At 35.2% G+C, this 13,816-nt stretch overlaps 1 long non-coding RNA gene across 1 annotated transcript; it reads right to left on the reverse strand.

Moving 5' to 3' along the window:
* Positions 1 to 6,297: 6,297 nt before the first annotated feature.
* Positions 6,298 to 10,841, reverse strand: LOC129887335 (uncharacterized). Its single transcript, XR_008766324.1, has 3 exons — positions 10,426 to 10,841; positions 6,726 to 8,400; positions 6,298 to 6,645 (listed from the first exon to the last, which is right to left on the reverse strand). It is a non-coding gene; the product is annotated as an uncharacterized LOC129887335 (long non-coding RNA).
* Between the last annotated feature and the right edge of the window lie 2,975 nt (positions 10,842 to 13,816).

The following is a 13,816-nucleotide window of genomic DNA, read 5'->3' on the forward strand; positions in this document are numbered from 1 at the left end:
CTAGCATGAATCACATCACCACATTGAAGAATGAAGAAGGAAAGCCTCTACTAGCACAGAGGGACATTAAAGCTAAGGTACTCAGATTTTATAAGGAGTAATTGGGATCATCTTTTAACAGATTTCCCTCTATCGACTTGAAAATTATGTGTCACGCCCTCGGGGGGTACCCTAGACGTAATCGGCACCCGAAGGCCATTTCTGACCTCCGAGCGAACCACCTGGTCCAGTCACTCATTTATTCATTCACATTCTCTTAGCGGAACTCAATAAATGAAATACTTTTCATACTATAAGGGCCGAAGGCTAAACATTTACAACCCAACAAGAATAGTAAATTAAGACTCCTCAAGATAACAGTTTAATCCTCCCCACACTCCAGTCTACGAAGCCTCTATTCAAGTCTAAAAGGTGCCAATGACAAGCCCATGGCTACCAACAATCTAAATAAAAGAAGAGACAACAAAACTGTACGAGAAGGCCCATTATCCTCCGGGAACTAGGAGGACTCACCGACTGGCTGAAAGTGTATGTGGATCTTCAACGGAGCGCCGGTTGATGATCTCTAGTACCTGTCTCTGCATCATGAAATGATGCAGGCCAAATAGCGTCAGTACATGGAATGTACGAGTATGTAAAATGGCTGGATGAAACCACATTAAGAAAACATCAATATCAACTCAGGACCTCAACTCATACATGTATACATCACAACTCACTAAATGTCCTAAGTCCAACAAGAATAGTTTAGACAGGACTAACTCATAAGCCACTTAACTCAACTGACTCGGAGCACTAACAAGGCCTAAATGGGAGTTTCTCTTAACCGACAACCATCACCTATGAGCCGGTGATAGTACAACAATCCGACGTTGTTGCCACGTCGGTCCATACCTTGCCAGGGTATGAACGTCTCTCTAATCATGAGTACCATCGATTAGTCAAGTCCTATCATTTCAGGACAATACAAATGGGAAACATCCGACTTTAACGGTTCGATCCCACGGGAAGCATCCGACTTTAACGGTTCCAATCCCTCGGAAAGCATCTGACTTTAACGGTTCCATCCCTACCTACGTTGGCGGCGTAGTTTCTGGGGTTCGAGTATGGACTATACTCTCACCCGCTTCGGTGCTCGGTACTCCTCCCATGACTCTAAGCTCATAAGACTCCTCAAATCATCTCAAACAAGCCCTCACGGCTAGTTTCATGTGGTACAATACCACCTCATCAACTCGGTTCTCATTTGCAATTCAATTGAGGCACAATGACAAGTCTCATTTAGGACCTTGTCCACTTGCCAATTCCTTCCTCATATCAACTCAATCAAGCCTCCTCTATATGAACATTTATGACATCTCCTCAAGATTTATCACAACTCTATGACTTCAACTCAACCATTCAAATAGAATAGCGCATTTAAGGAAATTGACTTAAATAACATATTGACATGGCTAAAGAGGTCAACAAAATATAACAACAATTCATCTCCATCAATTAATACCAATCATGAAGGAATTTAAGGACTTCTTGGCTCAACAACATCAACACATATAGCATTATATAAATAGGAGACAAAGTTCATATAGACATACACCATACCAAGAACTCTATTTTTCATGAATATCTAACCTCAAGCAAGAATAGGGCACATGGGTGAACTTAGCCCATGTTTGGATAGCCTTACATACCTTGTTTGAAGACTTTGAAGAAACCTTAATGTTGGGTCTTCAATGGGGGACTCAAATCTTGAAGCTCTTGGACTTTTTTTATTGGGAATGGAGAAGATGAAGAAGAGAGAGAGAGAGAAGCTCCTAGGGCTTTTTAGAGAGAGAGTGGGGGCTGAAGAAATGGTCCCAAAATGTACAAGGCTTGTGTATATATAATTTGGGACAATCCCCAAATTGCCCTTCCTCCAAATTCTGAAAATTAGGCCAAAACGCCCTTGGTGCGATAGTGGCGCGTCGCGCCCTTACAGCGCCAAGGCCAATTACGCCTAAAACCTTCACAACTTTTAGTGGCGCGTCGCGCCAGGGACCAAACTACTGAGGCATGTTTCTGGCGCGATAGTGGCGCGTCGCGCCCTTACAGCGCCAAGCCCATTGTTCTGAATTCTGGGAATTTGGCCTGAAAAACCCTGCACAACTTTTAGTGGCGCACCGCGCCAAGGACCAAACTACTGAGGCATGTTTCTGGTGCGATAGTGGCGCGTCGCGCCCTTACAGCGCCAAGGCCATTTCCCTAGTAGTTGCAACCCAGGCCAAAAATGAAATTCCCGTCGTGCTAGTTCATCTTCGGATCGTCATATCTTTTGACTCCAAACTCCAAAATTTACGTTCTTGGTGGCGTTGGAAAGAAGACTCGACGACCTTTAATTTGATAGGTCGTGGGACACCCAGATTGACGTCTTTCAAAAGATAGGGTCGTTAAAAGTCGACCCTTATATGAACTCGTCCTAAACTTAGCCACGATGAATCTTTTGGACTTAGCTCGGTCCTAGGGGTCCTCAATGACCCCATATCACCTCCAACGCTCTTAAATTCCTCGGGGACTCATCTTAACTCAAACACATACTTTGAAATAAATGTGATGGGCCCCACACGTGCACAAAGAAGGCCCGAATCTTAGGGAAAATTTTGAGGGGTGTTACATTATGAGAGAGGGCTCAAATATATCACAGACTCAGCAAAGGCTCATGTGTGAAAATGTATTAGACAAGGAGATTAAATCAGCCTTATTTGAGATAAATAATAATAAAGCCCCAGACATAGATGTGTATAATGCTGCATTTTTTAAAAAGGCCTAGAGTATCGTTAGTGATGATGGATGCCAAGCTATACAAGAATTCTTTAAACACAAAAAAATGCTAAGAGTAGTAAACAACACTATTGTCACATTAGTCCTTAAGAAAGCTCAACCCGAGAATATTAGAGATTTTCATCCTATTGCTTGCTGCTCTACTATTTACAAGATCATATCCAAAATTATCTCAAGCAACATCAAAGGGTTACTAAAGGATATTGTAGGGCCTAGCCAGTCATCGTTCATACCAGGGAGACTCATCACATATAATATTATACTTAGTCATGAGTTAATAAAAAGGTACACTAGAAAGTAAATTTCTCCAAGATGTATGCTCAAAGTGGACTTCCAAAAGGCATAGTATTTAGTGAAATAGTTCTTTATTGAGTAGGTAATCACTGAACTTGTATTCCCATGGAAAATGATAAGGTGGATTTTGCAGTGTATTAGCACTGTTAGCTATACTTTCATGGTGAATGGTAAACTGACAAGACATATTCAATCAAATAAGAGACTAAGACAAGGTGATCCCATGTCTCCTTATGTGTTTGTCTTAATAATGGAATACCTAAATCGATGCTTACAATCTCTAAAGAAAAAGCCTGACTTCAACTACCATCCTCAATGCCAAAAGCTAGACATCTTACGCTTATGTTTTGCAGATGACCTTCTAATATTTGCTAGAGGAAATGTGAGGTCAGAACAACTTCTTCCTGAAAAGTTTAATATGTTTTCTGTAGCATCAGGGCTGAAAGCCAACATGGCTAAAAGCTAAGTATATTTTGGTGGGATCCAAAATGATACTATACAAGATATCCTTAATGCACTAGGATTTGAGAAAGAAGACCTACCATTCAAATATTTAGGTGTGCCACTATCTACCAAAAGACTTACTATGAAAGTGAATGTTTAATATGTTTAGTTGAGAAGATATCAGCTCGAGTCACAGGCTAGATGGCTAGGGGATTGTCATTTGCAGGGAGACTTCAACTCATTAGAGTTGTACTATTTGGAGTGCAGGCCTATTGGTCGCAGCTATTTCTACTACCTCAGAAGGTGATTAAAATGATTGAAGTAGTGTGTATAAGCTACTTGTGAACATGTGCAGCTATGATTACAAAAAGAGCACTAGTAGCATGGGAAAAGGCCCATTTGCCAAAAAGGAGCTGGTGGTCTTAATGTCATACAAATGAAAGCGTGGAATCAGTCTACTTTATGTAAACTGTTGTGGGCTCTAAGTCAAAACAAACAGAAATTATGAATTACTTGGGTACATACATACTACATAAAGAAGTAAAGTTTGAACAACATGAAAATTCCTAAACAAGCTTCTTGGAAGGTTAAAAAGATTCTGAATAGAAAAAAATATTGTGGACAACCGGAGATCAGATATCAGGTGGTGCATCTGGGTAAATTTCAGATTGGTAAAGCATATAAAAATCTGAGAGGAGACATCAATAATGTGGAATGGAGAAATCTAACATGTCATAATATGGCAGAACCTAAATGTGTGTTCATCCTATGGGTGACATTACATGAAAAGTTAAGGACCAAAGATAGACTACTTCAATGGGGAATGACTGTGAATAGTAAATGCGTTTTCTGTCAAACTATGCCTAAAATTAATGACCATCTATTTTTGAATGTGGAGTCATAAGGGGACTTTGGCATAGAGTGTTAAGATGGATGCATTGGTCTTATAGTGGAGCAACATGAAAGGAAGTTAGAGATGGGTTGATAAACACTCGAAGGGGAAAAGTGCAAAGAGATGTTTGTTGAAGGCTGGCTTAGCATTAGTGGTTTATACTATTTGTTTTGAGAGAAATGAAAGAGTGTTTCAACATAAAGCTTGGAGCATAGAGGAGCTTCTTCATAGATTGCAAACTAGTCTATGTATTAGAGTTAGAGATAATACAAGGCTATTTGATTATATAAGTAGCCTATATCATGTTGTTTGGGTTATGTTAGATGAAGGTAGGATCATAGGGTGATGAGTCTGTAATTTACAATAGGGATAAATTTGGTATGATTTTCTCCTTTGTTATGTAATGTTGATTGGGCAATTAACAAATTCTGTTAATTTCCCCCAAAAGTGTAAAATTATAGAGATCTTTTTAGGAAAAATAGTGTAAAACCCTCCAACCTATATCCGAAATTTCAACTACACACTCCAACTACATAGGAGTCCTATCATCCCCTAAATATTTTCACCCTCCCCCCCCTCTAAATATTTTTTAATCTATTTTTGGCACCCCTGAATGGTGACCTGTCATAAGAGGTGAGAACACCTCCTCTAGGCACGTTAGATGAGGGAAAAAAGGTCCAAGTTGCCTAAAAGCCCTGATACATGTGAATATTCACGTAGTTTTTGGGGCAAAAAAATTTCACAGGTCATCTTCCCAACATTAAATAGCCATGCTTCTTACCCACCATTTACACGATTGTTTTCTTTATTTTTTTCAATTTTCTTTTAAAAATGGCTAGAATTTTATCGTTAATGCTACTTTCTACTTCAAATCTTGAAGTTCTGCTCAAATTTCTTATTTGGGGTCTTTAATTTTAATTTTAATTTTTCTCTAAATTCATTAAAAATGAAAATGTAAACTTGAATAAGCTTTGTATTGATGAATCAAACCCAATGCTCAACGCTGAAATGAAATGCAAACATGAAATTTTGCTGAATTTGCAAACTTTTTGGTCGAAATCAAATTCGGATTTTTTTTTTGATCTTGCCCATGCTATGATGTATGTTTTCCCTTAGGTATTCTTTCTTCTCTTTATATCTAATTTATGCTAATGTTTTGTTTTTCTCTATTTTTTAGTCTAAAAATTATAAATTTTTTCGATGGAGGGACAAAGAAGAAGTGGATCCAAGATTAAGTTTTATCCCTCCTAGATTGGTGAACAAAATCAATAAGTTGGAGCAAGAATTGTTGATTAGGCAGGTTCATATTGACAACTTGAGTAACTCTAATTTGATATTGGAGAGGAGGCTCAATGAAAGGTAGAAATGGTGTAGGTTCAATAGAATGATATTTTTGTGTATTTTGATTTGTGTTGTTGCTATGTTCATCAGCAACCAATCTGTTCCAAAGTAATATAGATTTGTATTGTTGCTATGTTCATCAGAATTTTCAATATTTGTGATAAATTTTGCATATCTCTTTCAATATATATATATATATATATCAATCTATGTTGTCAATTGAAGCTTGTCTAAATTATTTACACTTTCATCTATAATAGTCAACACAAGTAAACATCATTTGTATCTACAATTAAATAGTCTACTGCCTAGTCAACAAATAGAATAACCAACACAATACTATTTGTAAACAAATTGAATAGCCAACATAATTGAAACACCATCTCTAAATACATCTGAACACAACATCACCTTTCACATTCATACTTCAACTTTACTATCCAATATCAAAATAAAGTAACATTCATATTAGAATTTACCAACAAACAAAATCAAAAATAGTAGACCCTTAATTACTTCAACATTGCCATTCTAAAAAACAAAATAAGAAATAGTTACCATGTCTAGTGGACTAACTTAAAAAGTGATTAAATACATCAAAATTACTATAATTTTCATGGCATGTTTGACTGTGAAGAAGTGCTATTTTGACTTGGATTATTTGAACTACTTTCCACTATTTTCTTTCTTTGTTTTTCTCTAAGCTCTTGAAGTTTTCTGGTGGTGATTTCTGTTTTGCCATTCCATTTCAGCTTACTTGTAGTACTTGGTGTATAACTAATGTCACCAGCTACATTAGTTGGGCTTCTCATTTTTGCTCGACTAGTCGAGTAGATCTTACTATTTGGCATGCCAGACTACAATAAGATTATGAATATAATTCAAAATTTAAATTATCTAAATTAATAAAATAATTTAAGATAAAATAAAGACTCACATTCATGACTTTGAATCCATTTGCAGCTTGAAACACACTCATTACCATGACTCTTTGCCTTTTGTCTGGAGCTATATTTTTTCTGCCCCTACCTATTCCTCTTTTAGTAGTACTAGCTACTGAAGATGATGCATGATAACTAGAAGGAGCAGCACAGAATGCAGAAAAATCAATAGGTGCAGTAGGTAGATGAGGTGATACTGATGATGTCTTTTTTGGTCTCCCTCTTTTTAGTGGAGACTCACCTTCTAACGGTGCTGATGGAGTTTTTTATACATACAATAAAAAAAAAGTTATAAACTAAAAATAATAGTTAGTAAATGTTTAAAACAAGTTCAAATATTATCTTTGGCCTGCCTCTTCCCTGTCTAAACCTGTTGATTCTACCCTTACTGATGCACTAGGTATTGGTGATGGTGTGCTAGGACACCCTCTATTCTTATGTCCTCTAGCATGGCACATACTACATGTCATTGCAAATCTATTCCTAGATAACTTTTCAGATTTCTTAGTTTCTCCAACTTCTTTCATTCTAGCCTTAGATGGCCTACCAGGCATGTTTGTGATTTTTGATGGTGAAATAATAGGATTTGTAGAAACTGGCCACATCTTCATATTTGTGAGTGGTTCAAGAACATTGGCATAAGTCCTCAAGTAAGTTTCCTTACTATAACAGTTATCTATATAGTCATAAAGAGAAAACTTCCTAAAGTATAATGCAGCCACAACATGTGCACATGATATGCCCTTTAACTGCCATACCCTACAACTACAAGTCCTCTTGGCAATAACCATTTTGTGTTGACAAAGCCCTTCTTTCACTTATAATCCATCAACTTCATTAAAATCAATGGTACAGTTCATATACCTAGTAATGTTCTCCTCTAAATCCTTTAAAGCCATTGGAGAGAAACTATATTTTCAAGAACTTGAAAACTCCCTTAAATTGGCTATTCTTTTCATCATCTTCACTCTTATTTCTTCAAGCAGAGTAATTATGGTCTTGTGCCTAGCTGCCAAGATTCATGTATTAAAACACTCAAACATGTTGTTGTCTACAGAATCACACTTTACTTTAGTGTTGAAGTAAACTTTGCACCAGTAATTAATGTTATAATACATCAAGTCATCCATCATTGTTTTTGGACCTAACAACTTCATCTTCTCCATATTTTTCCTTAATTGAGACTCAAATGTACTCTTGGCTATCTTTCAAAATTATTGTCTTCTCTGAAGACCCATTCGATCCTTAGCCCAATTAGCTAATATGTGCCAGCACATTTTCTATGTTCACAATAAGGTAATACCTCTTCAATTGCTGTATATAGTCCCTGCAGATAAGTCATTATTACATATAAAAAGTGAAAATTAAAGTCCCTGGAGATAGGTCACAATTACAAATAGAAAGTAAAAATTAAAGTCCTTGCAAATAGGTCATAATTACAGTCTTTGTAGATAGGTCACAATTACAGTTCCTTCATATAGTTTACAATTACGTAAAAATAACAACATAAAATAATTCACATACCTTTTGCATATCTATAATCAAGGTGAGACCTTCACCATCTCCCAGTTCTAGGTTATCCCTTATGCACTTGACAAACATAGTTCATGAGTTTTTGTTCTCCTTTTCAACTACTGCCCAAGCAAGTGGCAGCATCTGATTGTTTCCATCCTTGATCACAAAAACTAATAATTGGCCTTTACAAACACATTTAAGGAAACAACCATCTAAACCTATGCACTTTTTATGATGTACCCATGCCTTCTTTAAAGCATCAAAATAGATGTAAAAATTTTAAAATATTGATTTGTCAAGTGCATCAGATTCACTAAATTTTACAACACAACTGGTTCCTGAATTGGTCCTCAACACTTCATCCTTATAGTCAAGAATTCTTCCAAATTTCACAACATGATCACCCATTATATCTTTCAACACTTTAGTTCTTTCTCTTCTCACAGTAGTCTTACCAACACAAAGCTTATAATTTTTCTGTATCATGTCCTGCAACCTCTTATGTTTGGTTGCTTAGTTATTCTTTTTCTGTAGGATTCAGATAAAAATTTTGCATTGCACAAGTAATTTTTAGTTGTCTTGCTGCAAATATGCTTTGGGTTGTTTTTTTATCATGAAATCATTTGTTGTCTTGTCAAGACATGCATCAAAAGTCATGAATAACTATCTCTATAGCATCTAACTCTAATTTTTTTTGGCTCATTCACACATTTCTCCACCTGAACCCTCCTTCTTACTGCAGATTTAGTGACTACACTTCTAAATTCTTTTACATCTTTAAATATCATACCCGACTGCCACACAATTTTCTTTGTAGTGGGGTTATGAATGATATTTTTTGTTGTTGTCCTTCTCTTTCTTGACAACTTTACCCTTTTTTCTCTACTAGATTCAGCCACTTCATGTTCATCATTATCACAACACTCATCTTCTCCTAACACAAAACTATCCTCATCAGAACTTGCAATGTAAGGCTCATCACCTCCTAGACTTTCTTCATGACTTATTTTATCTTTTTCAATTTCATCAAAATCTAGATCTGGTCCAGCTTCACCTACTGGTACCTCTTTATTTTCAGTTAGTACTCTCTCCCTTCTTTTTCTTCTTTGAAAAGTTTTCTTTTCAGCCTTCAACTCCCTAACCTCCTCATGTAAATCACTACCATACTCTTCCTCTTCATCATCTCCAACTAATTCAGCTTCATACTCAACACTATCCTCAGTTGAATAATCAGAACCCTCTACTTATTCTTCTGAGAAATTAGGCCAACAGGATCAACATCTATATCATCATCATCTGCAATAGCACCATCTACAGTAGCACGATCTGCAGTAACACCCTCTGCTGTAGCATGAGGTGTGGTAGTGAAAGAAGGAGAGGTTGAAAAAGTAGAAAAAAGGTCCTCACTATTTAAATGGTCTTCACCTACCCCAAAGTTAAAGTTTTCACTCTTATTAGGCCTTGTATTAAAAAATGAACCAGATTCTTCCATATCAATATGATTATCATCTTCTAATAACATGGTTCTCACAGTTACATGGTAACATTCAAATGCTTAACATATACCTCCACAGTATCCCCATCTTTCAAGAAACATATCATGGCTAAAATGTCCATGTCATTATCAATATCTATCAAAATGCCACTTATAGGTGATTTAATACTAAAGGTGCAAGTTGTGCTATATCCTAATTTTCTAATATAGTCTTTTAACTCAAAATATGACATCTTATGTACATCAATATCCAAAAATTCTATAATTTTTTCACCATTATATATTGATTCCCCATTATTAAAATCTAACACTCCACCATGGCACCACTTTAGAGTAATCAAAGTAAACCCATCCATTTCTTACCTGGAGGCAACCAAATAAATAGAAATGTAATTAAAAAACATACATTATGAACTCGAAAGAAATAGTATCCAGAGTTAATGAACATAATACTAAACTGCACATGATATTTCACACAAATTTATTTTTAATCTCTTTTTTGAATTAACACAAAATTCTAATAAGGCTCAAACCAAAATAGGAACAAAGAACATGCCTTAAATTGAACAACTACACACTATAATAGTAAGTCACACATAGTATTTCAGACAATGTTACTCTAAATTTTTCGAATTAACAAAAAATCCTAATAAAGCACAAACTTAAATTAGAAACAAAGAACTAACCTTTATTGAAATTAAGCAGATAACTTTTACTGAAATTAAGCTGAAAACACACAAGAATGCTTGAAAAATGCGTAATCAATCAAGGAAAAAGAAAAAAGAGTGGGTCTTCAAGAAGTTTATGAGGGAATAGAAGAAAGAGAAATGATCGAGTGAAAGAACAAGAGAAAATAGTGGGTCTAATGTCCATAATATTTAAGTGGGATCCGTGCATATATACACGCTACTCATTATATTTGATTTATGTGGATAAGTTAACATTTAAGAGTGTTAGAAATAGATTGAAAAAAAATGTTGAGAAGGGTGATAAAACTCTCATATAATTAAAGTGTATAATTAAAATTTCGAATATAAATAGAGGGGTTTTAAGCTATTTCTCATCCTTTTAAGATCAAACAATTTCATCAATTAGTAAAAGAGTAAAAAGAGTCTTTGAGTGAAAATTGGAGTGTAGTTTGCAGCTTTACCATATAGGAAAGCATGAAAGGTTTGATGAGATAAGAGCACAATCTTTCCACATGGCCACCATGGATTTGCAAGAAAAGGAAGATTCTGGAAAAGTACTACATGTTTTTACACGTTGCTCTCTGCTACTTTTGTCCATATCAATTAATCACTCTATTATTAAAATATATTTCTAATTTTTGTTTTTTGAAACTTCAAATTAGTGTTATAATTCTTGCAAAGTTAAAATAAAAAGAGCTTTTTTCTGTCATCTCAATGAAGCATGGTTAGGTTATGAGTTTCAAATGTCTAACATTTGGTTTTGCTTAGGAATAAATTTTTTATTTTCGACTCAAAAACGGAAAAATGGAGCACGTTATTGTTGAATGACATTATTAAAAAACATGTAAAATTAAATAGCATCATATGTAATGCGATAAACACACGTGATTTTATCAGTTTGTATGGTGCAAATAATTAGAAATATATGTTGTGTTCTTGTATAAAATAAATAAATAAAAAAAGGCAGTAGTACTAGTACAAACAAACAGATAAAAGAGGAAATAATAGAAGCATGTAGAGTTGAATAAAAGATGAGCCGCCAAGCTTTAAGACAGTGAGCAGGAAATTAAATGTCAGAAGAAGTTGCTATTTCCATCTTTCTTTTATCATAACCAACCACTTGCACCAACGCTAAGGTTCGGTCACTTTTGATTCCAATCCATTTTAAGTTTGGCTTTTACTTCTTCATAATTATTTATTTATTTATTTTTTATTTTTAATATCATTAATATTAATTATTTATGCCGCAATCATTTTTGAACACTTGAGATAAAATATTAATATTAATTATTATTTCATAAAAGAACACTCATACTACTTTCAATAATTGGAGGCTCATGGAAAAATTTAACTTATGTTTACCCGGACCACAATATTAAAGATTTTTCACTAAGAACTTGTTTGTTATCACGATAATGAAAATAATTTTTAGCGGTAATTAATCTATAAATTATTTAATTGACTCTAAATATTTTTTAATTACATTTTAACACTTTATTTTTGTAAATGTCACTAAAGTCTATAGCTGTATTAAATTTAATGAAAATTAACTAATGTCAATAAATATTTTAGCAGTCTTTGTTAATAAAATATAACACAGGAAATTAATAAACAAAATACAAAAGATATTTATACAATCATCTCTGTTTTGTTAAATCGATTAAAAAAAAATAGTTTTTCTCACCTAATAATCTTAACGTTATCAACGAAATAAATTGTGGATGAAATAGTTAATAAATGTGCAAGTTTGACTATGTGGGAAAAGGAGGTGAATAATTGAGGGACAAGGACGAAATAAATAAAGCATGGATGATTGATGAGCTGGATGGCATTGAATGCCAATTCTAATACAACTTCATATCTCAAACTCGATATTGAATTTTTTTAATTAAGAATAAAAAGAGTATACTACTCTTGTCTTGTCTCTTGTTTTCATGTTTTCTCTTAGATAATTAGATATCATCACCCAAAGTATTAGAAAAGAAGATGAAAACTACTACTCCATCAGTTCAGTTTGTTTTGTATACAACAAAATGGAGATGCGAATCCATTTATATTCTGTATCTCCATCGTATATTCTCTATCCTCTAAATACCTTTTTTTTTAAAAAAATTTCTTGACGTTTTGTCCAGACAAAATTTTTGCTACCAATTAAATTCACTAAGACTTTTAATTCTTAATCAATGAATTAGGATAAAATATCAAAAATGGTCCAGGTGACTATTAATTGAGAAAATTTTACAAATAACCATTTTGCAATTTTTATAATTGAAGAATAGTTATTATCATGAAATTTTAACTTTTAAAGATAAAATTTTGATGTTAGACATATTTATGTCTTTACGTGAGTTTTTGGCTAAAAACATGTTTGTTTTTCTAAACATAAAACTTAAGCTACATCTTTAAATAATTATAATGAACAAGAAACATCCTTCAAATATTCAAAACATGGCAAATCACATAATACCAAAAGCTCCAATTAAAATTGTTCTTCAAGGCATACTCACCCTTCCCACGACTTCAACGAAATTTCTTCTGAGGGGCGGTGAGCGAGGTAGGATAAAATGGTATTTGAACCAGGGCGTGACTGGAGTGGAATCTGCATTGAAACATCACTCCGATATCAAGAAATCAGAATCCGAGTTTCGGGTTATCAGTTCGGATCAGTCCCACGCAGGCCACAAACTTTCCTAATGGATGTTGACTCCTGCCACTATGAGGGCATTCGTATGGCTTTGATCATGCCACTAGGCATTTGGGCAAGAAGCAAGGGCGCAGCTGCTGCGCGAAAGCCGGTCGTACACCACAGTAGCTAAGGCAACCCCGTTCCAGCTCACATTGTATTTGAAGTTGAGGATTTCGCTTCTGATGTAGTCAGTGAGAAGCTAAGTTCCGTGCTGGTGGAATAAATCTACCTGGAGCGAAATTCGTGGAAGCGGACCTTTGATTTCCTTGGACCACGTAAGAATTCGTCGTCCGATTGAATCTGCTTTTTCCTGGATGCTCTATAGGAATCCATCGCTATTCCTTTCCTCCACCGATAAAGGTTCATCCCGAGTCACAAGAGCGTCCATGAACCCATACTCTCTTCCGTCACTCCACTCGATCAACATGGGGAGGGGGTCTGCTTGCGTGAAGGCTTAGAGCCCTTTTCGCTAGGTCCAAAAGCTTCCCAAAAGATCTGATCTTGCTTATTTTCTTTGGATCCGCTTATGTCTCTACTTCGCTTGATTCTCATGCCAGTGGACTCCATGCTCTGTTTTTGGCCTTATTAGCTTGATTTCATAAGTGAGCATTTTTCATTGAATAGATAGTGAGAAAAGCGCCTTTCGTGATTCAAGTAGTAAGCTCGCCAGTCTGGTCAGCGCATCTGTTTTGGGTACAGAGG

This window comes from Solanum dulcamara, chromosome 4 (genome assembly GCF_947179165.1).
Source record: "Solanum dulcamara chromosome 4, daSolDulc1.2, whole genome shotgun sequence".
NCBI classification, from domain to species: domain Eukaryota; kingdom Viridiplantae; phylum Streptophyta; class Magnoliopsida; order Solanales; family Solanaceae; genus Solanum; species Solanum dulcamara.